Source organism: Arvicanthis niloticus, chromosome 2 (assembly GCF_011762505.2).
Source record: "Arvicanthis niloticus isolate mArvNil1 chromosome 2, mArvNil1.pat.X, whole genome shotgun sequence".
Classification (NCBI taxonomy): Eukaryota; Metazoa; Chordata; class Mammalia; order Rodentia; family Muridae; genus Arvicanthis; species Arvicanthis niloticus.
The window spans coordinates 119,986,446-120,009,306 of record NC_047659.1 but is presented as its reverse complement, the minus strand read 5'-3'; the positions used below and the strand labels follow the sequence as shown (position 1 = coordinate 120,009,306).

Sequence of the window (22,861 nt, the reverse complement as noted above, 5' to 3'; positions counted from 1 at the left end):
TTTTAATTTATTTTTATATTTTATTTACATTTCAGATGCCACCCCCTTTTCCCATTTCCCCTCCCTAGAAAACCCCTATCCCATGCCTCCTTTCCTTTTTGCTTTTATACATTTTTAAAAATGTTAATCAAAAGCTTTATAAGTTTGGTAATGCTCAATCAGAAGTGTAACCCAATACCCAACCTAGATATATCAACTATCTTTGACTGGTAGAGAACATCTAATTGCATGAATTTTTAAGTCAACTATAAGCTATTTAAAACAGATGAAGGAAACACTGTTGATATAATAACATGTTCTAAGAGGCACAAAGAATCTCCTGGGTGAGGATAAAGGAAGGAGAAAGGAAATCTAAGAGAGGTTAGCAGCAGGATGAAATCAATGTCAGTAGCTAGATGGCCAGACATAGAGATGAGGATATATTTGTCACTTCAATGAGGGTACAATTCTCAGAATTAAGAAGTATTGAATACCACAGTGTTCACAAAATATTAAAAAGACACACAGATACAACTCTAAAAATCTTCATAGTGAGATACAAGAACAACAGAATATATGTGAGCTCTCAGAAAGACAGGAGAAATGTAAGTATTGCAGCCCTGAAGGGAACAGTTTCCCCCTCACAAGTTCTGCTCAGCTGCAAGAAAAGTTCCCTCAATACAACTGTAACATCTCTGCTCTGCATAGGGATGGTTTCCCAGAGAAAGAGTTACAGCTCTGTTGTGGCAAGGGGGAAGTTCCAGAGAAAATGTTATAGCTCTGCTACTGCTGGGAATGTTTACCCAGTGAAGGTGTTACAGCTCTGCTCTGATACAGCTCTGCTTCTAAAAGTATCCTGGTGTCTTAGTCACAGTTTCTATTCTTGCACAAAACATCATGACTGAGGGGCAAGTTGGGGAGAAAAGGCTTTATTCAGCTTATACTTCCACATTGCTGTTCATCACCAAAGGAAGTCAGAACTGGAACTAAGCAGGCCAGGAAGCAGGAGCTGATGCAGAGGCCATGGAGGGATGCTACTTACTGGCTTGCTTCCCCTGGCTTGCTCGCTTTGTTTTCCTATAGAACCCAAGACTACCAGCCTAGGGATGGCACCACCCACAGTGGGCCTTCCCCCCTTGATCACTAATTGAGAAAATGCCTTACAGCTGGATCTCATGGAGGCATTTCCTCAATTGAGGCTCCTTTCTCTGGGATAACTCCAGCTTGTGTCAAGTTTACACACCAAACCAGCCTGTACACCAGGCAACAGAGAACCAAAGGAATGCCACAAAGTCACATCACACAACAAACCTCACACAAGAAATATATTGGGAGGGAAAACCCCAGGAAGGTGGCTTCCTGACCAGAAGCAGAAGAGAAATGAGCAGAACCAGATGTAGAAGATCCAGGCTTTAAATCACATGCCTACTTTCAATCACTTGAGGATCTGCAACAAACATGTAAGGAATAGTAAGAGCAGAGCTCAGCATCACTGTGTTTATTACTTTATTTTCTTGTTGCTTTGAGCAAACAGCTGTCAACAAACAAAGAAATTGGACATGCCTGTCATCCTATGAGCAGGGAGGGAGGAGAAAGTCAGAAGTTCAAGGTCATTCTTAGCTACAGTACAAACTGGGATCTGGGATATTGGAGACCAAGCCAAAAGTAAATGAAGAAAGGAAAGAGAAGAAGGAAGGAAGGAAGGAAGGAAGGAAGGAAGGAAGGAAGGAAGGAGGGAAGAAAGAAGAAAAGAAGGGAAGAAAGGAAGGAGAGAAAGGGAAAGACAGAAAGAAGGAAGACAAGAGAATGGAAGTAAAAATGGCAACAGGTAATGATGAAGGAAATATAGAAAAGATGAAAAGAAGGAAACAAAGGGTAAATATTAAAATGTTTAAAAGTCACCAATGGATCTTGATGATGTGCTTGCCTTAACTATAGTTTCTTTTTCTTTCTTTCTTTTTAAAAAATTCAGCCAGGGACCTAATCCCATGAAGGGTGATACCCAAAATTGTAGTGTGTCTTCCCTTACAGTGGAACCTCTCTAGAACTCCCCACAGTTAACTGGACATTTTCCCAGTCTCTGCTCCATCCCCCTTGCCTGCATTTCTTGTAGAAAGGATAATTTTAAGGTTGAACCTTTTGAGGGTGGGTTGGTGCCTTTATTGCTCCACTGGGGTTCCTGCCTGGCTACAGGAGGTGGCCTCCTCAGGTTCCAGGTACCCAATGTTGTGATTCACAGCTAGGGTAACCTCCACTGATTCTTGGGCACCTCCCTTATCCCTGTATTTTGTCTCTTCCTGAGTTGCAGATTTCCATTAATTTTCATGGCCATCTAGTCATCTCTCCTGTCCCATACCTGATGCTGAACCCATTGCCTCCTATCTCCCTCCCTCCATCTACTGCTAATGATTATTTTGGTTAAGCCAAATTCCCCTCTTTTATAAGCTGTCTTAGACATTGTGTTCTACCACAGCAACATAAAAAGCACTTTTGTAAATATATTTGCAAGACATACAGAAAACTTTAATACCTACTCCAAACCTTTCAAATCTTTCAAAATGCAAAGTTTTACACCTAGATGAGTTATTTCATGTAATTGTTGAGGAACATGATTCTAAGTGCAAACAAAATAAATGGAGATTACTGTGTTTCCAAGTGCAAAGAAAATAAAGAAGCACATCACATCATAATGCTTGAATGGATTTTTAACACTTGTCACATTTTTTTTTCTCCAGAAAAGTAATATTGTGTAACTGAATGGAAGTGTGACAGCTATACACATTACCAAATCCTTTACAGTCACAGAGTTTCTCTCCAGTAAGAATACTTTCATGAAGATGACTGTAGAATGTTCAAATCTTTCACCGTATTAAATCTTTTTGCCCCAGTATGAATTCTTTCATGATGACGAAAGCTTGTGAAATGTGAAAAGGCTTGATCCAATGTAGTACATTCATAGTTTCTCTCCAGTATGGATTTCTTACATGATAATGAAGACTATAGAAATGTACAACGGCTTCATCATATTAAATACACTCGCAGGGTTTCTCTACAGTATAGTTTCTTTAGTGTCTTTGAAGATGTCTGACATGCAAATGCTACATCACATTGATTACAGTCATAGGGTTTCTCTACTGTATGTGTTGTGTTCTTTTATGATATTGGTGACCACTTTGACACCGAAAGGTTTTACCACATTGCTTACATTCATAAGGTTTCTCTCCAGTATGTATTCTTTTATGCACTTGGAGAGTACTGTGATTCGCAAAGGCTTTGCCACATTGCTTGCATCCATAGGGTTTCTGTCCAGTATGTACTCTTTTATGTTTTAGGAGAAGACTGTTTCGTGCAAAGGCTTTACCACATTGGTCACATTCAAAGGGTTTCTCTCCAGTATGTATTCTTTTATGCATTTGAAGATAACTGTGAACTGCAAAGGCTTTACCACATTCATTACATCCATAGGGTTTCTCTCCAGTATGTGTTCTTTTTATGATACAGGAGACTACTTTGATATGCAAAGGCTTTATCACATTGATTACATCCATAGGGTTTCTCTCCAGTATGTGTTCTTTTATGCACTTGGAGATTACTGTTATTTGTAAAGGCTTTGCCACATTGCTCACATTCATAAGGTTTCTGTCCAGGATGTATTCTTTTATGAGTTAGGAGATGGCTGTTTCGTGCAAAGGCTTTACCACATTGGTCACATTCAAAGGGTTTCTCTCCAGTATGTGTTCTTTTATGTATTTGAAGATAACTTTGAACTACAAAGGCTTTACCACATTCATTACATCCATAAAGTTTCTCTCTAGTATGTGTTCTTATATGATACAGGAGACTTTGACATGCAAAGGTTTTATCACATTGATTACATTCATAGGTTTTCTTACCAGTTTGTGTTCTTTTATGTCATAGAAATTGACTGTTTTGTGCAAAGAATTTACCACACTGATTACATTCATAGGATTTCTCTACAGTATGAATTCTTTGATGCCTTTGAAGATGACAGTGACATGCAAAAGCTTTATCACACTGGTTATATTCATAGCATTTATCTCCAGTATGTGTTCTTTTATGCTGTTGGAGACCACTTTGATATGCAAAAGCTTCATCACACTGGTTACATTCATATGGTTTCTTTCCAGGATGTGTTTTTTTTTTTTTTTTTTATGCTGTTGGAGACCACTCTGACATGCAAAGGCTTTACCACATTGCTTACATTCATAGGGTTTGCAGACTACTTCTCTGTGAAAAGGCTTTACCACATTGGTTGCATTCATAGGGTTTTTCCCCAGTATGAATTCTTTCATGTCTTTTAAGATGACTGTGATGTACAAAGGCTTTACCACACAGATTACATTCATAAGGCTTCTCTCCAGTATGTGTTCTTTGATGTATTTGGAGATTAGTATAACATGCAAAGTCTTTACCATGTTGGCTGAATTTAACAGTATGAATTCTTGCATGCTGTTGAAGATGACTGTGTTGCACAAAATTGTTACCACACTGATTACATTCATAAGGTTTTTCACCTGTATAAACTTTTTTATGCCTTTGAAGAGAATTGTGACATTCAAAGGCTTTACTACATTGGTTACATTTACAGGGTTTGTCTCCACCATGTGTTCTTTCATGTATTTGGAGACTACTGAGATATGTGAAGGCCTCAAAATACTGAATACCTTCATATGGTTTCTCAACAGTTTGAATTCCTTGATGCTTTTGAGGATGGCTCTGATATTCAAAGACTTTACCACATTGAGTAAATTCAGAGGGTTTTTCTTCAGTATGATTTTTATCATGCCTGCAAAGATAACTGGCACATGTGAAAGCTTTCCCACATTCATTACACTGTTGAGTCTTTTTGATCTGTGTGAATTAATCTTAGAGTTTGGTCTAATTATAAGGAGCAATCTGATATTAAGGTGTTATCACCATTTTACATTCATGGTGTTCACCTTCATTATGGGTTGTTTTGCATCTTTGAAGATACATGTCATATAAGAGCACTGATTAAATGGCTCACATTTATAGCATTGTTTTTCTGTAAGAGGCTTGTTCAATATTTGAAGAAACTGGAAAAACCCAGGGCTTTACCACACTGACTGCATTCATAAATTTTGCTTACTGTTAGTCATAATACATTTGCAAAGTGAACCAAGGAAAACAGAAGTATTTCCACTTAGTACTCATAGTCATATTCTTCAGTGTGAGTTTGTATATGGCCCCAATAAAGTTGGAAATCGAATTATTTGGAAACATGTAGTACATTCAAAGAGTCTACTCAAAGTGGGAAATACTATGCATTTTCTAATTATTGTTCTGGTTGAGAGATAGGTTCATTGCTACTTTCAATATTCCTATATTAATACTGCTGGCATCCATTGTGACATATGATAGTAATATCAAAAGAAAAATAGCAGGTGAAGAGGTTCCACATTACATTCAAAGAGTTGGTCCTTTTTTCCTTATCAACATGTAATATTGGGATTAAGGTTTCTCTACACATTCTTGATTCTCATAAACTGTCCCTATCACTAAACTTAGCTACATTATTACAAGAATATGAGTGATACCTGCTTTACTGTGGACTATTTTCTTATTAGAAGGTTTTGGACATAGGCTTATCACCTAATCAATGTGTGTACCCTTTGCAATATCTGAGTGGTCGTAGATTGAACACACTGGTAGTCCTACAGCATAACTACTTGGCTGTGATTCAAATGGTGAGCTCTGTTAAGGCATTGTTTTCTTGTTTTTATACTTAGAGGAATGCTGTGCAGGCACAAACTAGATACCCGACATTGACACACATTTTGTGAGTAATCACCCATAACGTAAAGCAGTGCTTCTTTCCACTCTGTTGCTTTTCTCTAAAATTTGCAGGACACATTAAAATTTATTCAGAGACATATTCTTATCAGTTCGCACATGCAAATTACCTTCCATGTCTTCTAGAACTTTGAAAATGTTCTTCAGTATTATCGTCTTCCAACTGTAGCCTAAATATAATATCAGAGAACATATGTTATATTACTGGAAATTAGGCAAAATTTAAGTTACTCTCTTCAGTGAACCTTAGAACCATGCTTGATTTATTTACCTCATTATTCCTTATTCTCAACTGAAATTACAAAAAGAAATACCAATAAAATATTCAGTTGTCCCTACATTTAAAAAAAATTCACTGTCTTACCTATAGCAGCGAGATTCCTGTAGGTCTCCAGCATCACCTCTTTGTAGAGACTCTTCTGGGAAGGACCTAGCAAAGCCCACTCTTCCTGAGTGAAGTTCACATGCACATGATCATAGGTCACAACACCCTGAAATATTCCATGCATGTGTACATGAGAAAGCATGACACTGACAACACTATAAATGTATGCTTCATTGAGAATACATTCATATAATTCTGGTGCTTCCTTCAATTATTTCCTGAAACAAATTGTTCTTATATTATCCTTCATTTTAGGAGGAAACTCAATAACAAATGAGGTTCACCTCTGTCATTTTTGTGCCCCTTGAAGAGGATAAAGAGTTGCAAGAGAAATGGCAGCTAAGAGCCAATAAAGATGGATAAGAAACAGATCAGCAGTACTGAGCACACATCAGATAAATTGTATGAACAATTGCTAACTACAAAAATGATGAGGATGCTAAGTGTATTCTTTCATGCTACCCAGCACTCAGGAGGCAGACACAAGTGTATCTTATTGAAGTGAATGCCAGCCTGGTCTAAGCCATGAGTTTACAGACAGCACAAGGTAGATATTAAGGCCCTGATTGCCCTGCAAAAATCAAGCAGTCAACAAAGAAGGTAGAAAGACCTCAGAGCTCCTTACTGGAGTTCAGACAAAAAAATTGTACATTCATTTCAGTTGAGTATTCACATTCCAGAAAACTGAAGTGCACCAGTTTAAACTTATCATTAATAAGATCTTACTACAAGGGAATGCATGTTTAAACAATTATAAATAGACAGATAAAAATATCAGCAGTATAAATGTTGACCATGAATTAGCAACATAGGCAAGGAGAGGTGGATCACTAGATCTATTGCTAGTCTTGCAAATAATTGGGGTTAATTGCCAGTATTTATATGAAGGCTTACTACTACCCATTATGCCAAGTTTAGGAGTTTTGAGGTGAGAATGAGGCCATAACATATGAAGTACATACGTGGAAAGTACTCATATTTATTAAAAAATTTAAAACAAATACAACAGTTAGTAATAATGCCAACACTTGCAATCCAATGGAATACCCAGGTAGATTTAATGTCATAAATACAAGACATTCTGACAAATTTAATATATTGTCTGCCAAATTTCAAAATTTCAGATGTGGTTGAAGGTCAGAAACACAGCATATGCTTTCATTTAAAAAAAAAAAAACCAACATTCCAGGCCCATCAGCTAATAATATAGAAACAAACTGAGCCAGTCATTTTGGTCTACATCTGTTCCCAGCACTCAGGAGTTATATGGATTACTAAATTCATACATTCCTACTTTGGACAGCAAGGGCTACAGAGAGATACTTTGTCTTCAATATCAAAAACAACAAAAAATATTAAAAATATAAACATATCATGCTAGCAAAGCAGCTTAGCATTGAATACCAATTGGTTCTACTGTATCTTATGTGGCTTAAGAGATAGAATCTATAATGATGAGGACATGACAGCAGAAGAAGGAAGCTGACTGATCAGTTTCAACCACAACATAGTAGACACAAAAAACAGGAAATGGTATGAGTGTATAGATACTCAAATCCTGTCCCCACTTTGTAATCGAGAAAGGCTTCTTTTTTTTTTTTTTTTTTTTTTTTTTTTTTTCGAGACAGGGTTTCTTTGTGTAGTCCTGGCTGTCCTGGAACTCACTCTGAAGACCAGGCTGGCCTTGAACTCAGAAATCCACCTGCCTCTGCCTCCCAAGTGTTGGGATTAAAGGCATGCGCCACCACTGCCCAGCTGAGAAAGGCTTCTTGACAAAACCTTCCGTAATCTCCTCAAAAAAGCCACAAAAGAGAGACAGGTGTTCAAAGACATCATCCTACATAGGAGCTTTTTTGATTCAATCAACTGCATTGTGATTCTGGTCACTATAGGCTCATGTTCATCTTCTCATGAAAATATATGTAGTCTAAATTCAATGATTCTTATAATCTGCAATAGTCCGTAAAGTGTTCAAAAGCTCAAAGATTTATTTTACACTCTAGTCAATCTCTTGACTGTCATATATTGTGATATCAGATAACATTTTGTGTCTTTTCAGTATACAATGAAACAGAATACTCATTCCTGTTTCAATAGTGAGAATTTTGTACATTAGACCAAGGCAAGAATCCCAACAGGACAAACACTAAATCCTGTAGTTCTGTCACAGACACATGTGGCTCTATCCCTGCAACTTCTCTTACATCTCTCAGTTTCGGTACTTCTACTCTCTATATCCATCTTTCCGTGGAAAATTCCTCATAGCTTAGGTATCTCAACATCTTGTAGTCTCCAAATGCAACTCAGGCACCTTCCTCATAGCTTCATTCAATGAACTCTTACAGAATCCTCACTGGGGCTCTGACTCTGCCAAACATAGATGGCTGAAATAATGTTGAACTGAAACCAGAATGGAAGAATCCATGATCATAATTTTCCATCTTCCTCATTTCCAGAACCAGCACAATATGGGTGAGCCTCTGAAGATTGGCTTCTAATTGGGATGGACCCTGTCACAGGAGGACTATAGTTGCAGCAGGTTTTATATGAAGTTCCTTCCTAGGTATTACTTTGCCTACTCCTTCCATTAATTGAACACTTAGCAGAAGGGGGTCTTACTCTTAGGGCACCATCTTACTTAGCCTTCTAATACAGAGCAAGGACTTTCTCTTTAATGGTGATAATGTCCTTGAAAATTCTTGCCTCTGTGTCAGCACTGACTGCCATCTGAAACTATGTAGTGCTGTTTTTCTCTTCAAACCAGACTTTGCATTTCTTTCTACTCCACTTTTTGTTTTTTGTTTTCTCCCTGAAGTCCTGAATGTGTTACAGGTAATACCATCCAACAGACTCAATATTCAAACTAAGAATCAGCCCCTTATCTTTTGATTCCTCTTACTCAATTTCACAGGTCATGGACAGAATAAAAAACATTTGTGGCCAAAATATCACACATGACCTCTAGCTAAATTTTTTCATAGAATCTATTTCCCAGTGAAATCCTATGACCTCAACTTCCTCTGCCTGTATTGGTCTAAACAGTGTCTTCTGCCAGGTCCTACAAGAAGAGCAGATGAAGATCTGTGTACAGCTTTCTATGCCCTTTGCCATCTCAGTCCTTATATTTTCCACATTCCTCCAAAAGAAGACATCCCCAGGTTCTGTTCAGAATCAAAATCAATTTTTGTGTATCATTTTTGTTCTAACTTGCTACTAAGGTAATGAACAATTTTTCTTTATTTTTTATTTTTTAAAATTTTTTATTGGATATATTATTTACATTTCAGATGCCATCCCCTTTCCCCATTCCCTCCCCCCAAACCCCGGGAAAACCCCTATCCCATGCCCCCTTTCCCTTTTTGCATTAATACACTTTTAAAAAATGTTAATTAAAGGCTTTACAAGTTTGGTAATGCTCAATCAGAAGTGTAACCCAATACCCAACCTAGATATATCAACTATCTTTGACTGGTGGAGACACATGAATATCTGCCTCCCTGTCTTTCTCCCTCTTTCTCTCTCTCATAACCTAGCTTCTCCACTCCTTTTTCTCCTCCTCTCCTTACTCCTTCTCTTCCTCTCAGTACTCCTCCCACCTTAGCTCTTCCTACATATCACTCTTCCTGTTAAATAAAACTTTTCTCTCAAAATACAATTTGAGCATAATTATGCCAATTTGTACCAGTGAGGTACAAGATAGTCCTAATACCCAGTCCATCATTTTGTTGACTAACCAGAACCTCTGTCATCTCTCCTAACTAAAACACTTAGTTCTGAACCTGGCTTTTTCCTTGGCTTTAGAATGAATGTCAGCTGAAAACCATCCACTCAAATCTTTTCTCTCAAGGTAAATAGCCAGGATTGGCTATGAGACCATAAGTTTTCAACCCTGTCAGAAATCCAGAATGACTGAGTTAACTAAAATTGTGGGAAGCACAAAGCATAGCTTCTAAAACTTAGCCAATTTATAGAGACTACTGAACACCTGGACACTCCCTATACTACAAAACGTTGGAGTATCTGTTCTTCTGCCTTCTGGCCCAGGATCATCTGACAGACCTTAGTGCTGCAGAATTATTAAGGGCTGATTACTCTGTCTAGGCAGATATAATCAGTTGACTATTCTGTAAGTGTGTCCTTTTCTGGACAATAATTTGTCTGTAGATGGAAAGAGGCAATTCTTGTCTAGTGGCTGTCTCACACAACTGGAGTAACTCCAAAGATGCTCAATTTCTTCTTAGAATCCAAGACAGGAAGCTGTCAGGAACAGACAGGTCTCTAATCAAAATGAACATTACTACAGAAATGTTTGTAACGTCAATTCTGTGGACTTCTGAGGTTTTGAAAACCAACTATCCATGTAAGGTAATCTGGACTGTTGTCTGCTAACTCCACTCAGCTATTTCTAAATAAAACATAGAAAACACCCTAAAAATAAACTCCAAGCAATGAATTTGCTATAGTCCCTTAACTCACAGGCTAACCATCTCAAATCTGTTAAAAAAAGTTAAAGAAGGACTGGGTCTAAGCCTTGTATTCGTAAATGTGTTATACAGGTACAATGCCTATGAGAGTCTCAATATTCATCTCACTTTTATATCAATAAAAAGCTCATACCAATGAAAACCTTAAATTTGTAATCAAAGTAAATTTGTGCCATTTGAGAAGTTATAACTTCATCTTGATAATAATTGTACAGATTTCTACCAATAGGTTATGGCTATGCAATAAATCCTAGCTAATCCTTTCTGTTTCCACAAAACCACTACTTTTCCCTAGAAAGACAGCCCAATATTTACCCTCTTAGTCCCCAAGCCCAGGGAATAGGGGCGTTGACTCTTCATTAACTTCTTCAAGCTGATTATGGGTGTTGAGATATTAGAAGAGGGGTGGGGGGAAGAGTAAATTGATAAGCCTCTGACACTGTGTCTTCACTGCATCCAGAAGGGAATTCCAGGACCTCAGAAGTTTGAGCAGGTCTGCTCAGTTTGCTTGATGAGTAGATACACCAAGGCTGTGTATTTTGCAATATACAATTCTCAAAACAAATTTTAGTATCAAGGTATTTTTTAAGAGGGCTGACATTTTATTAAAGATGTTGGTTCTAACACCTTTCCTTTTTTTCCCCTCTTTTATTGAATATAATATTTACATTTCAAATTTTTTTATTTTATTTTATATTTTATTTACATTTAAGATGCCATCCCCTTTCCCCATTTCCCCTCCCTAGAAAACCCCTGTCCCATGCCCCCCCTTTCCTTTTTGCTTTCATACAATTTTTTAAAATGTTAATCAAAGGATTTATAAGTTTGGTAATGCTCAATCAGAAGCATAACCCAATATCCAACCTAGATATAAAAACTATCTTTGACTGGTGGAGACATGTGAACATCTGCCTCCATGCCCCCTCTCTCTTTCTCTCTCTCATCACCTATCTTCTCCTCTCCTTCATCTTCTCTCCTTACTCCATTTCTTCCTCTCAGTACTCCTTCCCACTTAGCTCCTCCTACATATCTCTCTTCCTGTTAAAGTAAAACTTTTCTCTCAAAATACAATTAGAGCATACTTATTCCTAATTGTATCAGTGAGGTACAAGATAGTCCTAATACCCAGTCCATCATTTTGTTGACTAACCAGAACCTCTGTCATCTCTTCTAACTAAAACACTTACTTTTGATCCTGGCCCCTTTTTTTTGGGGGGGGGGGGGCTTTAGAATGAATGTCAGCTGAAAACCATCTACTTAGATCTTTTCTCTCAAAGTAAATAGCCAGGATTGGCTATGAGACTATAGGTCTTCAACTCTGTCAGAAATCCAGAATGACTGAGTTAACTGAAGTTATGGGAAGCACTAAACATAGCTTCTAAAACATAGCCAATTTATAGAGACCGCTGAACACCCCTATACTACTGAACGTTGGAGCATCAAATCTTCAGCCTTCTGGCCCAGAGTCATCTGACAGATCTTAGTGATGCAGGAGTATTAAGGGCTGATTACTCTGTCTAGGCAGATATAATCAGTCAACTATTCTGCATGTGTGTCCTTGACGACCCATTCAAATGTCTGCCCTATCAACTTTCCATGGTAGTCGCCGTGCCTACCATGGTGACCACGGGTGATGGGGAATCAGGGTTTGATTCCAGAGAGGGAGCCTGAGAAACGGCTACCACATCCAAGAAAGGCAGCAGGCTCAAAAATTACCCACTCCCGACCCGGGGAGGTAGTGACGAAAAATAACAATACAGGACTCTTTCGAGGCCCTGTAATTGGAATGAGTCTACATTTAGAATTTTATCCCCTTACCCCCATTCCCCCCACCACCCAGGAACCCCTTATCCCATCCCTCCTTTTTCTGCTTCTATAAGGGTGTGCAGTCACCTATCCCCCACTCCCACTTCCCCACCCTCAGATTCCTCCCCCCCCCACTCAGTGTTCAGCCTTCGAGGGACCAAAGATCTCTTCTCCCACCTATGCCCAACAAGGCCATCCTCCCCTACATATACAGATGGAGTCATGTGTCCCTCCATATGTGCTCCTAGGCTGGTGGTTTACACCCTGGGGAGCTCTGGCTGGGTGGTATTGTTGCTCTCCTCATGGTACCACCAATCCTTTTGGCTCCTTCAGTCTACTCTCTAACTTCTCCATTGGGAACCCTTGATCAGATTAATGGTTAGCTGTGAGTATCTGTCTCTGTGTATGTCAGACTCTGGGAGACCTCTAAGTAGACAGCCTTATCAGGCTGCTGTAAGCATTCACTTCTTGTCATCCATATATTCATCTATTTTTGGTGACTGCACATGGGATGAATACCCAGGTGGAATGGTCTCTATACAACCTCTCCTTCAGTTTCTGTCCCCCACTTTGTCTCCATATTTGCTCCCTTGGGTATTTTGTTGCTCCTTCTAAGAAAGACCTAGGCATCCACACTTGTTCTTCCTTCTTCATGAGCTTCCTGTGGTCTGTTAGTTGAATCTTTGTTGTTTCAAACTTTTAGGCTAATCTCCACTTATCAGTGAGTAAATACCATGTGTGTTCTTTTCTGATTGGGTTACTTCACTCAGGATGATATTTTCTAGATCCATCCACTTACCTAAGAATTTCTCAAATTCATTATTTTTAATAGGTGAGTAATAATCCATTGTGTAAATGTACCACATTTTCTGTATCCATTCCTCTGTTGAAGGGCATCTGGGTTCTTTCCAGCTTCTGGCTATTATAAATAAGGCTACTATGAACATAGTGGAGCATATGTCTTTGTTATATGTTGGGACATTTTCTGGGTATATGCCCAGGAGTGGTATAGCTGGGTCCTCATGTAGTGCTATGTCCAATTTTCTTAGGAACCACCAGACTAACTTCCAGAGTGGTTGTACCAGCTTGCAACCCCACCAACAATGAAGGAGTGTTCCTCTTTCTCCACATCCTGTGCCCTTTGTTTAGTCTGGCTAAGGGTTTATCTATCTTGTTGATTTTCTCAAAAAACGAGCTCCTGGTTTTGTTCATATTTTGTATAATTCTTTTTGTTTCTACTTGATTGATTTCTGCCAAATTTGATTATTTCCTGCCGTGTACTCCTCTTGGGTATATTAGCTTCTTTTTGTTCTAGATCTTTCAGGTGTTCTGTCAAATTGTTAGTGTATGCTCTTTCCAGTTTCTTTTTGTGGGCACTTAGAGCTATGAGTTTTCCTCTTAGTACTGCTTTCATGGAGTCCCACAAGTTTTGGTATGATGTATCCTCATTTTCATTAAATTCCAAAAAGTCTTTAATTTCTTCCTTTATCTCTTCCTTGACCAAGTCATCATTGAGTAGAGCATTGTTCAGTTTCCATGTGTATGTGGGCTTTCCATTGTTTTTGTCATTATTAAAGACCAGCCTTAGTCCATGGTGATCTGATAGAGTACAAGGGATTATTTCAATCTTTTTGTATCTGTTGAGGTCTGTTTTGTGACCAATTATATGGTCTATTTGGAGAAGGTACCATGAGGTGCTGAGAAAACGGTATATTCTTTTGCTTTAGGATGAAATGTTCTATAGATGCCAGTTAAGTCCAATTGGTTCATAACTTCTGTTAGTTTTATTGTGTCTCAGTTTAGTTTTTGTTTCCATGATCTGTCCATTGCTGAGAGTAGGGTGTTGAAATCTCCCACTATTATTGTGTGAGGTGTAATGCATGCTTTAAGCTTCAGTAAAGTTTCTTTTATGTGTGGGGATGTCCTTGCATTTGGGGCATAGATGTTCAGAATTGCAAGTTCCTCTTGATACATTTTTCCTTTGATGAATATGAAGTGTCCTTTTTTATCTTTTTTGATTACTTTTGGTTGAAAATTGATTTTATTTGATATTAGAATCGCTACTCCAGCTTGTTTCTTGGGAACATTTGCTTGGAAGATTGTTTTCCATCCTTTTACTCTGAGGTAATGTCTGTCTTTTTCACAGAGGTGCGTTTACTGTATGCAGCAAAATGCTGGGTCGTGTTTATGTATCCAGTCTGATAGTCTATGTCTTTTTATTGGAGAATTGATTCCATTAATATTAAGAGATATTAAGGAGAAATGAATGTTGTTTCCTGTTATTTTTGTTATTGGTGGTGGAGTTATATTTGTGTAGCTATCTTCTTTTAGGGTTGTTGGAAGATTACTTTCTTGCTTTTTCTAGGTTGTAGCTTCCCTTTTTGTGTTGGGATTTTCCACCAATTATCCTTTGAAGTGCTGAACTTGTGGTAAGATATTATGTAAATTTGGTTTTTTCATGGAATATTTTGGTTTCTCCATCAATATTGATTGAGAGTTTTGCTGGGTATAGTAGTCTGGGCTGGTATTTGTGTTCTCTTAGGGTCTGTATGATATCAGTCCAGGATCTTCTGGCTTTTATGGTCTCTGGTGAGAAGCCTGGTGTAATTCTTATAGGTCTGCCTTTATATGTTACTTTACCTTTTTCCCTTACTGCTTTTAGTACTTTTTCTTTGTTTTGTACATTTGATGTTTTGATTATTGTGTGGTGGGAGGTATTTCTTTTCTGGTCTAAACTATTTGGAGTTCTGTAGGCTTCTTGTATATTTATGGACATCTCTTTCTGTAGGTTAGGAAAATTTTCCTTTATAATTTTGTTGAAGATATTTACTGGTCCTTTAAGTTAGGAGTCTTCCCCCTCATCTATACCTATTATCCTTAGGTTTGGCCTTCTCATTGTGTCTTAGATTTCCTGTATGTTTTGGGTTAGTAGCTTTTTGTATTTTGCATTTTCTTTGACAGTTGTGTCAATGTTTTCCATGGTATCTTCTGCAATGAGATTCTCTCTTCTATCTCTTATATTCTATTGGTGATACTTGTGTCTATGCCTCCTGAACTTTTTCCTAGGTTTTCTATCTCCAGGGTAGTCTGTCTTTGTGATTTCTTTATTGTTTCTACTTCCATTTTTAGATCTTGGATGGTTTTGCTTAATTTCTTCACCTGATTGGTTGTGTTTTCTTGCAATTCATTAAAGGTTTTTTTGTGTTTCCTCTTTAAGGGCTTCTATCTGTCTAACTGTGTTCTCCTTAAATTCTTTGAGAGTGTTATTTATGTCCTTAAAGTCCTCTATCATCATCATGAGAGGTGATTTTAATTCTGAAACCTGCTTTTCCGGTGTGATGGGGTGTTCAGGGCTTCCTATGATTGGGGAACTGGGTTCTGATGATGCCATGTAACTTTGGATTCTGTTGCTTACATTCTTGCGCTTGCCTTTCGCCATCTGGTTAACTCTAGTGCTACCTGTACTCACTGTCTCTAACTGAAGCTTGCCTTTCCAGTTATTTTGCTTTTATCTGATCTCCTTGGGGTTTAGATGTCTCTGTGATCTTCTCCAGCTGCTCTGAGTACAGTGGTACCTCTAGGATGACTCAGGATAAGGTGTCTCCAAGGTAGCAGAGCAGCTAGGTGTCTGCTGTTCTGTGTGCCGTGTCTCCTCTAGGATGTCTCAGGATAAGGTGTCCACTGTTCTGAGTGCAGTGGCTCCTCTAGGATATCTTAGGATATGTTGTCTGTTGCTCTGAGTTCAGTTGTTCCTCTGCCGCTCTGGGTTCTGTGGTACCTCTGCCACTCTGGGTTGAGTGGACCTTCCAGAATGTCTCAGGCAGAATCCGGTATCCACACAAGAGCAGACCGGGCAGAGGTCTGCTCCAGGCCTCAGATCCTGGAGAGGGGAGGAAGGGGAGTGCTATTCCGCAGGGGTGGGGGGGGGTTGGGTATCTGATGGAATCTGAGTGCTTCCAGCACCCAGCTGTGGGCGTAGGAAGTGTGTGGGTCTTCCTACCTATGACTCTGGGATCAGTGGAGCCTCCAAGATGTGTCTTGAGGAACCCAGTGCCCACACAAGAGCAGACCGGGCAGGGGTCTGCTCCAGTGAACAATTTTTCTTGATGCTTCTTTCAGATCATAGTACATCACTTTGAGAGCTTAAGACAGAAACCGAAGCTAGAAAATACAGGCAAAAATATGGGAAACACTGTTTCCTGGCTTGCTCTCTTGTTTGCACAGTCTCATGCTCAGCTAATTAGCTCTCTTATCCTGCCTCTTGTTTAGGGATATTGCCACCCTCAGTGGAAGTGGCTTCAAACACCAATCATCAATCAACACAAGCTCTCACAGACATACCAACCAGCTATTCCAATGGGGCGATAAGGCACACTCTCAACTGAGGTTCTCTCATGAATAGTTGCTCTGAAATGTTGAGAACGGAAGCTGATTATGACTCACAGACAATAATTTATGAGAAAGCTTTAATAACCCTAAACTAATGTAATACCCACACCAATCACTTTAGCAAAACCCCAAACACTGATGATTACAACAACTGGAAATCAAGAATAGCCAGTACAACTATCTAGACAGGAGAGGTAAGAATTTTTTTTTTTTTTATTGTGCCGGGCAAGGAGATCATGGGAGCCATTTCCAAAGAAATGATTTTCTTCTAATAAAGGAAGCATTGGGACTTTACTTAGGGAATGTGGGTACATTCACATAGATGTTTGCCTACTCCTAAGCATGCTAAGTTAAATCTTCTTATGAACTTGGTCACAAGGTAAAAGCAGAGATTTTTAAGGGTATTCTTAGCTCAAAGTCATGCAGAAACATGTAAATTATAAAAATGATGGACAGAAATGCCTGTGGGAAGTTTGTCTTGTAATACAATGTCTGAGCTGAAAATAAAGTGAATGACACTGTGAAAGTAGATTGCTTGGGGCCAGCTACCTATTAATCATGATCTGTGATGTAACAAACAAATGTGGCAATGCCACAATTCTCACATATAGAAAGGAAAAAGAACACAAATGCCAAGGACCAAACTTGCCTAGGTCTGGGTTAAGAGAAGGGTGTTTGAGAGCAGTAAGGGAACAAGCAAATTGAAGTTAAACCATGTGTTCAAGCTGGCGGCTTATGTTCTGCTGAGTTGGCTTTCCAGATGAGGTAAGCCAGCTCCACCTCTCTGTGTGTGTCTGTGGTGTATGTGTGTGTGTGAGGGGTGAGGGGTTCTACTTTGCTCTAGCTGTTTCTTGCTATTCTAAAAACTCTCTATTTGAGACAGGTATCTTTCTGCTCAAGACAGCTTGGTCTCTGCTAGTAAAAATTCTAAAAGCTTGCTAGATAGCTCATGGGCTTTATAGAAGAATTCTTGGATCTACTAGCTAAGTTAAAAGGAAAACTTCTAAAAATAATTATTGGGTTATCAAAATCAGAAACCAAGTAACAACAACAACAGTAGTAGTAGTAATAATAATTCTGAAAGAGCTGTGTTTACTCTTCAGACAACCTTCTCTGGATAGCTGCTAGAAAACATTTTAATGATCTGTGTCAGCTGTCTAAGTAATTCTTTGGGTTTCTGACCTCAGAAATCCTTTTAGAAAAAATCCTTGAAGAGCTGTGTTTACTCTCCAGAGATCTTCAGATAGCTCACTCAACTCTCACTACAGAAAAATTCTAAAGATGAACATCTATCATTTCCTGCTCGCTCAGTTATGCAGACTGAAAACCCAGGTATTTTTAATTACATATGAATTTGGTTATTTATTCCAGGGTCCCTTTCAATTGTTCTATGAATCAACATCTGTGACCCCAGGCCCTTGATACTTAGAAGACAGAAAGTGCATTTTTTTCTTTTTTCTTTTCTTTTCTTTTCTTTTCTTTTCTTTCTTTTTGGTTTTCCCAGACAGGGTTTCTCTGTGTAGCCCTGGCTGTCCTGGAATTCACTCTGCAGACCAGGCTGGCCTCGAACTCAGAAATCTGCCTGCCTCTGCCTCCCAAGTGCTGGGATTAAAGGCATGCGCCACCATTGCCTGGTGCTTTTTTTTTTAACACTGCAAAAAACTTCGGAGATCTTGCATGCCTCTGATATTCACAGATTAAAAAGCAGCTGAGTGGGAGTGTACTGGAGGGACACAGCATGGTTGAAAGCAGTTGAACGCTTCAAGATAGGGAAGGCCACTGCTGAAAGTGTAACTTCAGTTGCTAGGGAATCCTGGTGTGTCAGTGATTCTCAGACATTTGGATGGATGGCCATTTAGATCACAAGCATTCGTGGGATAATTTGGAAATCAGCCTATGCCATAATCTTGTGTTTTGTGTGGTGTGGAGGGCAAAACTAGAAAATTCAAGCTGCACAATCACATTTTGACACAGAACATTTGATGTTGCGTCCGGCAGCTACCCTACTCTTGTGGGCCAGAAATGTTGAGAGCCTCTCTGCCCCACACTTGGGGGCCAAAATGTCTTGGACCGATCTGTCAATGTTGAGACCCGAACTGCCAAAGGCCTTGGGGACTAACTTGTTAGCCTGCACTGCCCCAAGCTGCTCAGGTCCGCGGGTCAGGGTTCAGAAAGAGAGAGAGTGAGGATGGACGCCAGGAATGGAGACCAGACAGAGTGTGATTCAATCCCGTTTATTCTTCAGTCTCTCTTCTTCTCTCCAAGTCCCAAGTCCTAACTAAGTTCCTAGTCCCTAGTGCCTCCAAGTTCCAAGTTACTTCTTCCAAGTGCTGAGTGCCTAATGTCTAATTCTAAGTTCTTCCTCCAAGTGCCAAGTGCCTAATACCTAATAACTAACTCCAAGTTGTTCTCTCTGAAGTGTCTGATTCTCTGATACGCTCTTCTCTCTGCCTCTCGCCTTTTATATGTCTCACTTCTAAGCCACGCCTCTAAGTCACACCTTTAATCATGCCCTTAGGTCTTGTCTCTAAATCTGATCTCTAAGTCACTCCCTTAAGTCACACACCTTTAAGTCTCACACACACAAGGGAAAATCCTGGGTATCTAAAGCAAGATGTTATCAGAGTGTGCTCAGCTGTTGTAGGCTAAAGCAATCAAGTCTCTGGTCATGGTATATGGCTCAAGATGGCTGCAAGGATGATAGCCGCCTTCTGTCGGCTCCCCACAATTTGAGTCCCAAAGCTAGACACTGAGTTATTTATACTACTGGAACTTTTCTTGACTTCACTTTGGAACTGTGCAATGATTTATCTGCTACATATGTACAGGGGGCCTAAGCCCAATCCATGCTCACTCTTTTGTTGGTTATTCCATCTTTGGGAGTTCCCAAGGGTCCAGGTTAGTTGACTGTTTTGGTCTTTTGTGGAGTCCCTGTCCTTTTTGCCTAACCCTGAGTTGTAGTGTAAGGCCCCCACGAATGGAGGACCTCACCCAAGTCTCGGGTATTCATGGCCACCCATTAACTGCAAGACACCAAACTTGATATAATCAGCAAGAGGCATATTTTAATCAGTATACTGAGGTCAAGACCCATGACCCATGCAGGGGCAGTGGGGTCTGACCCCTGGGCTTTGGAGACAGAGAGAATTTAAAGCCCAAAACCACAACTCGGGGGGGGGGGACCACAACCCAGTGGGAGTAAGGGAGGGCTATTGGAGAGCACCTGTGGAAAGTCCCAGCCCATTATTCAGTTTGTGACAGGGTACAAGGAACAGGCTATTCTCTAAGATCCTATATGTAATCAGCCATCTATCTTGTGGTCAGCCAAGTTCCTGGTATCCAGGGTGTACAGGCATGCTAACTTGAACTCCCAGCTCAAACCCTATTCAATCTATCTTATGGTCAATTTTTAGTTCCTGGTACCCATAGCACTTGGTCATGCTGTCCTGAACTTCCAGCTCTGAACTCTTATTTATTTTGTCTTGTGGATAGCTAGTTTCCTAGGACCCAGAGCACAGAACAAGCTGATCTGTACTCTTGACTCCATCTGTGGAAGATTTAAAAATTTTTAATTTCAGTATAAAATAACCACATTTTCTGTATCCATTCTTCAGTTGAGGGACACTTTGGTTCTTCACAGTTTCTGGCTATTAGGAATAAAGCTGCTATGAACATATATATGAACATATGCAGGAGAATTTATGGATATATGCCCAGGATGGTATACTTGGTTCTTCAGGTAGAACTATTTCTATTTTAGTGACAAAGAGCCAGACTGATGTCCTGAGTGGTTATACATATTTGCACTCCCATTAGCAATGGAGGAGTGTTCCCCTTGCTCTACATCCTTGCTAATATGTGCTGTTGCTTAAGTTTTTGATCTTAGCCATTCCAGTGCATATATGATGGTCTCTCATGGGTATTTTCATTTGCTGATGACTAAGGATGTTTAGCATTTCTTTAATTGCTTCTCCACCATTCAAGATTCCTCTCTGGAGAATTCTTGGTGTAGCTCTGTACCCCATTTTTAACTGGTTTATTTGGATTGTTGGTATCTAACATCTTGAGTTCTTTATATATTTTGGATATTAGCCCTCTATTAAATGCAGGGTTAGTGAAGATCATTTCCAACTTCTTTAGGCTGCCATTTAGTCTTATTGAACGTGTCCTTTGCATTGTAGAAGCTTTTCAATCTCATTAGGTCCCATTTATCAATTGTTGATTTTAGGCCCTGAGCCATTGGTGTTCTATTCAGGAAATTGTCTCCTGTACCAATGTGTTGAAAGCTTTTTACCACTTTTTCTTCTAATAAATCTAGTTTATCCTGTTTTATGTTGATGTTTTTGATCCACTTGGACTTGAGTTTTGTTTAGGATGATAAATATGGATCTATTTGCATTCTTCTATATGCAGGCATCCAATTAGACCAGCTCCATTTGTTAAAAATGCTTTCTGATGTACACTGTATGTTTTTTTCCTTTTTTGTCAAAAGTCAAGTGTCCTTTGATTTGATTTCATTCCCTTGATCAACCTGTCTATTTCTATACCAATACCATGAAGATTTTATTATTATTTCTTTGTAGTATAGCTTAAGATTGGGGATGGTGATTCCTCCAGAAATTCTTTTATTGTTTAGGATTGTTTATGGTATCCTGGTTTTTAAAATTGTTTTTGTTTTTTCATATGAAGTTGAGAAGTTGAAGTTTCTTTCAAGCTCTGTAAAAAACTGTGTTGAAATTTTGGTGAGAATTGCATTGAATCTATAGATTGCTTTTGATAAGATGGCTGTTTTCACTATTTAATCCCACTCATCCTAGAGCATGGGAGAGCTATTCATCTTCTGATATCTTCTTCAATTTCTTTTGTTGGTAACTTGAAATTCTTGTCATATAAGACATTTACTTGCCTAGTTAGAATTATACCAAGATATGTTGTATTATTTGTGGCTATTGTGAAGGGTGTTGCTTCTTTAATTTCTTTCTTAGCCCATGTATTGCTTGTATTATGGAAGCTACTTACTTCTTTGAGTTAATTTTGTATCCAGCCACTTTGCTGAAGGTGTTTATCAGGTGTAGGAGTTCTGTGGTAGGATTTTTGGGGTTACTTTTGTATGCTATCAAAGTATCTGTGAATAGAAGTATTTTGGCTTCTTCCTTTCCAGTTTGTATTTCCTTGATCTCCTTTAGTTGTCTTCTTACTATAGCTAGAATTTCAAGTACTATATAGAATAGATAGGAATATCATGGGCAAGATTGTCTGGTCTCTGATTTTCATGGAATTGCTTTGAGTTTCTCTCCATTTATTTGATGTTGGCTATTGGCTTGCTGTATATTGCCTTTATTATTTTTAGATATGCACCTTGTATCTATGATCCCTCTAAGACTTTTAACATGAAAGGGTGTTGGATTTTATCAAAGTCGTTTTCAACATCCAATGAGGTGATCATCTGAGTATTTTCTCTTAGTTTGTGTATATGGTGGATTATACTGTGGACTACATTGATGGAGTTTTGTATATTGAACCAGACCTGCATCCCTGGAATGCCTATATGGTCATGGTAAATGATGTTTTTGATGTGTTCTTTGATTTCATTTGCCAGTATTTTATTGAGTACTTTTGCATCGATGTTCAGGAAAAAAAGTTATTCTGAAATTCTATCTTTTTTTTTGTTTAGTCTTTGTGTGGTTGATGTATTGGGGGGTGATTGTGGCCTCATAGAATGAGTTTGACATTGTTCCTTCTATTTCTATTTTGTGGAATAGCTTGCTAAGTATTAGTGTTAGTATTGGTATTGTCATTGGTCAAATTCTGTGCTAAAACACTCTGTCTCTGGAATTTCTTTCTTTTTTTTTTTTTTTTTTGGTTGGGAGATTTTTGTTTTTTGCTTTGATTAAAATTTTCATTGAAATCTCTCAAATATCATCAAAAATAGTGTTTTTTTTTGCAAATAAGTGGGGGTGGTTAACAAATGCAACATGAGCGC

The 22,861-nt window shown here is 38.8% G+C and overlaps 1 pseudogene; it reads right to left on the bottom strand.

The window, feature by feature from the left end:
* Positions 1 to 3,077: 3,077 nt before the first annotated feature.
* On the bottom strand, positions 3,078 to 6,323 carry LOC117703234 (uncharacterized; annotated as a pseudogene).
* Positions 6,324 to 22,861: the final 16,538 nt, after the last annotated feature.